The following is a 5164-nucleotide window of genomic DNA, read 5'->3' as shown; positions in this document are numbered from 1 at the left end:
CTAGAAGTGAGGCGATTAAGTGGGGACATGATTTTAGATTTTAATGTACAAAATGTTTGATGGTGATAGCAACATCAGCAGTAAACTTTTTACAGTAAACTCCCTAACAAGGACTAGAGGCCACCACCTAAAATTGGTAGAGAAAAGATTTAACCACAAAGGGCATAGGGGCTTCTTCTCAGTTAGAGTGGCTACATTTTGGAACTCTCTGCCACCAGCAGTGGTATCAGCAGAGATTATTGAATAATTCAAAAAGCATTTAGATACCTTCCTCCGTAACATACAGGGGTACCGGTACTTTTAAAACCTAGGACCACACAAGGACTCACATACGCACGCACTACACACACTTACACATATGGTTGAACTTGATGGACCTGTGTCTTTATTCAACCTCCAATTACACAGAGTACGTTGTGATGGTAGTCTTTTAGCCGATAATCATTCCTGTCTCTTTTTTCGCAAAGGCTGCTGACATATAGTGGTGAACTTTAAGGCACAATATTCAGCCTTTTCGTTTGTTACGCCATGAGTCCTGGAGTCGGGCTGATCAGGAAAACGATTACGCATTTCGCCCCACCTCCTTCGGGGCTTCGTCAGAACGCAAGGAGCGGAGGAGATAATGACCCATTTTAAATGGTGTTTCATTACCATCAACTCTTTTCTTAACCCTTCCCTTATACACAGATGTTTTTTATTGTCAAAATGTTGTAAGCGATCACGACATGCATACATAGCTCACAGAGCATATTTTTACTTATTTTGGTGTAGCATTCAACTTTTTCTGATACAGACTTGGATAGCTAATAAAATTATACTCCAATCATATAAAAGCTTGTAAATTAAAGTAATTATTTAGACCTTGTGGAAACAAGGTATTTAACCTATAAATCCACATTTTTTCTTTCTGTTCTAAAATTATATCAAAATTTCCCTTCCATTGTGGTAGATTCAGTACAAAGATTCCGTTGACTTTTAAACCCTTTGGTTGACTATCATGATGTTGTGCAAAATGTTGGGCAATTGGGCTCTCCTTATCTTTATTTTTAATGTCACATAGATGTTTGTCAATCCGGATTCTTAGTTGGCGTTTATTTTTCCCCACATAGAATTTTTTTACAGGGGCACTCTAGTTGGTAATCTACTTTCATTGCGGCACAATTAACAAATTGATTTATTTTAAATTCTTTTTTGCCCTCTGAGTCCCAGAAATGTTTGGTCTTCTCTGCGTGCGGGGAAATTTGACATCTCACACATGAACACATCCCTTTCACTTTTCTAAAATCTGACAACTAAGTGTTTTTGTGGGCTGAGAGTATATTCTGAACAGACCAAATAATCTTTCAAGTTTTGTGCCAGACATGCCACTAACTGTGGGCTATCCCCCACAGTCTTAGCTAGATTGGGACAAAGTTGCAATATGTGCCTGTCACAGTCTAGCAAGGTTTGGGTTAGTATAGATCTCAACTGCGGAGATTGATAAATAGGATTGAGGGTTTGGTTCAGTTTGGCGGACCCCAATGCACTCAGTACCAAGGGGAACCGCTTAACATCATGTACCCCGACCTATGTGTGTTGGTTTGATGTAATACACTACGCTAATAACGGTAGTACTAAGAAAGTAAGTTTGAGGAAGTGGCAGTCATTAGGTTGGAGTAGATCCACATATGCTGGCGGACTGCTAGGACAACAGTTTTGCTACTGACTCAGTGATCAAGAGAGCAACGAAGATGTGAATGGAAGTGGATATAACAAGTGGGAGGATGAGGAAGCGGCAACAAATTGGTTGGAGCAGATCCGCATATGATGGCGGACTGCTAGGAGCAGTTGGTATCTTGCTAATCACAGTTCATCAAGTGAGCAATGCGGTTATGTTTGGGGGTGCAACAAATAGATGAGTTGTCAATGGTTATCTCTGATCACAGTTCAACAATTCAGCATAAGTAAAGGTGAAGTAGTTTCAACAGGTGGTTGATTACTTGTTAAGCCAAGCCTGAGTTCCCAATACAGCACAACTAGGGATTTGAGTGGAAATAACAGGTGGGAAGTTTCCCAGTTACTTGCGGTTTGCTTGAAGGTATGAGGCAAATGTGGATGGTACTTGGGGTGATCGATGCAACCTCAGTGTTGGTCCAATGGCAGGTCCTGGTGTGCAGCAATGAGTCTCACTCTCCAGTTCAGCCTGTAACACACTGTCTCTTGCTCTGTCCTCAGAGCCACTCGCTCGACGTTCCAGAACGATAGAACGCCGAGTGAGTGGCTCAGCTGTGTTTTTGAGGAGGAGCTGCAGCCACGGGGAGGAGTCGGCCGTGACGTCATGGACGGACGGCACGCCTCAAACCCGGAGCTCTGATCCGGGTAGGTCTGTGACAGTGCCATTGTTTACTCAAAATGCTTTAAAATTCGTCCCATTTAGACCCATATTGCATTATCAAACGAACGGGGTTATTACATAGTTACATAGTATTTGGGGTTGAATAAAGACATACGTCCATCAAGTCCAACCCATATAGGTCCACGCATCATCTCATTCTTAGGAATACTTGTATCCCTGAATATTACGGCCCCTCAAGAAATCGTCCAAAAGTTTCTTGAACAATTCCACACTCTTAGCTGAAATCACTGCCGGTGGCAGTGAGTTCCAGACCCTAACCACTCTTACCATGAAGAACCCTTCACCATTGAACATCTTGTACATGAAAATCATATCCCCCCTTAATCTCCTTACTTCCAGCGTGAACATTTTTAAGTTCAGTAGCCTTGTCTCATAGCTCTGGTCCTCCATTCCCCTAATTAGTTTGGTGCCCTCCGCTGGACTCTCTCCAGTTCAAGGACATCCCTTCTCAGTACCGGCGACCAAAACTGGACCGCGTACTCCAGATGTGGCCGAACCAACGATCTATATAGTGGCACAATTATAGACTTGTCTCTGCAATACATCCCCTTCTTAATACAGGACAAGACCCTGCTAGCTTTGTTTACCGCAGCCTGGCACTGCAAGCTACTATTAGATTCCTGAACTTTTTTTTGAACTTCATTTTGCAAAATTAATTCTCTGGTTTTTTTAACCAATTATTTGTTGACTGCGTTTTAATACTCCATGTGGATAACCCTTTCTGAATCTCTGATGAAGTGCTTTAGATTCATCCCTGTAGTCACAATCCAGTGAACAATTTCATTTAATCCTCTGAAACTGTCCCACCGGGATGCCCTTTATCAGAGAGCTGCATGTAACAGCGTATTTGCAGCTGTTTTCTTCCGAAATGTTTTGGTCTGTAATTTCCCTTCTCTAATGTTTATCCGAAGGTCCAGGAAAAAGATTTCTGTTTCATCTACCTCAAAAATGAGTATAATATTTTTATCATTCACATGAATTGCTCCAAATCCCCCCTGGACCCCACCATACCACACAAATATAATCGATGTACCTGAGTTGATCAGTGACAGCACGCAAACTGGTCTACTCAACGAGGGTGGAACTGAACCTCTTGTTGAATGACCGAACCGAGAAACAGCTAAGGTGGTCTAAACAGAATTTCTATGCCAGAGCCAATAAACCCGGCTCAATGCTCACAAACCTCCTTCACTCTAATTCAAAGGGGGTGCGCCCAATTCGGCTCCGTCTCGCGGATGGCTCAATCTCTGCGAACCCGGCCTCCATTGTGTCCAAATTTGGCTCTATACTGAAACGCCTATACGGCGAACACCACACATTTAACATGCAGGCAGCTGATGACTTCTTTGAAGGCCTACAGCTCACGACCCTTAGTGACTCCTTGAAAGCGAAGATGGAGGCAGACGTCTCCCTTCAGGAAGTACAATCAGCCATAAAATCGCTCAAATCACAGAAATCACCAGGCCCAGACGGATTCTCTGCCCTTTACTACAAAAAATATTCGCACATATTAGCCCCACACCTGACAGCAGTTTTCAACCATCTAAAATCAGGCTCGAAATTAAACCCTACTTCTCTATTGGCACAAATAGTCATGATACCTAAACCTGACAAAGATGATTTGGACCCCCATAATTACAGACCCATCTCCCTGCTAAACGTAGATACTAAAATCCTTTCGAAAATCCTAGCCACCAGAATTAACACATTTCTAGAAAATCTGATCCACAGAGATCAAGTGGGCTTTACCCCGAGATGCCAGGCTTCTGACGCCACGAGGAAAATAATACAATTGATCCACCATATGCAACAGTCTGACACTAGAGGTATGCTTCTGTCATTAGACATACATAAGGCTTTCGACTCACTTTCCTGGGACTATCTATAATATGTCCTGGGAAAATGGGGCTTTCCAGAATCCTTCATGCAATGCCTTGGAGCTCTTTATAATAACCCAACTGCGTCCATCAGATATTTACAGCACATGTCTCCCCACTTTCCAATCCTACGGGGAACCAGACAGGGTTGCCCCCTCTCTCCCATCTTGTTTGTCCTGGCGATTGAGCCTTGGCGCAGTCACTACGGCAAAACCCCGATATACAGGGTGTCCAGGTGGGGGGACAAGAATATAAATTGAACCTTTTCGCAGATGATCTACTTCTCTCCTTATTTCACCCACACACTACCTTACCAAATCTATTAGCCACCCTGGAAAAATGTTCTCGCATATCCTGTCTCAATGTTAACACAGACAAATCACAAGCCTTTAACATCAATTTGACGCCAACAGAGGTGGATACAATCCGAGACAACTTCCCCTTTCCATGGCGGAACAACCAACTTGGCTACCTAGGGATTAATCTAACAAAGACCTATGACACACTATATAAGGCCAACTACGTCCCCCTGTTTCACCTAGCCAGAGACCTACTGGCCAACTGGTCCCACCACTGCCTATCCTGGATGGGGAGGGTAAACTCAGTTAAAATGGTCCTTCTCCCCAAATTATTATACTACTTTCGCACACTACCAGTTGCAATACCAAGCCACGCCCTGCGAACTCTCCAAAACCAAATTTTAAACTTCATAGGGCAAAATAAACGTCCACGGATTCCTAAATATACCATTTGCACTCATAAACGACAGGGTGGATTGGGACTACCAAATCTCACTAAATACTTTCAAGCAGCACAGATAGCACCACTGACGGGCATGTTCCTATCCTCCCAACAACCATTGTGGACTGATTTAGAGGGGGCACTATGCCTA

The sequence above is a fragment of the Nanorana parkeri genome, unplaced genomic scaffold (assembly GCF_000935625.1).
Source record: "Nanorana parkeri isolate BGI_ZX_2015 unplaced genomic scaffold, ASM93562v1 scaffold1646, whole genome shotgun sequence".
NCBI classification, from domain to species: Eukaryota; Metazoa; Chordata; class Amphibia; order Anura; family Dicroglossidae; genus Nanorana; species Nanorana parkeri.
Note: the sequence above shows the minus strand (reverse complement) of the source record.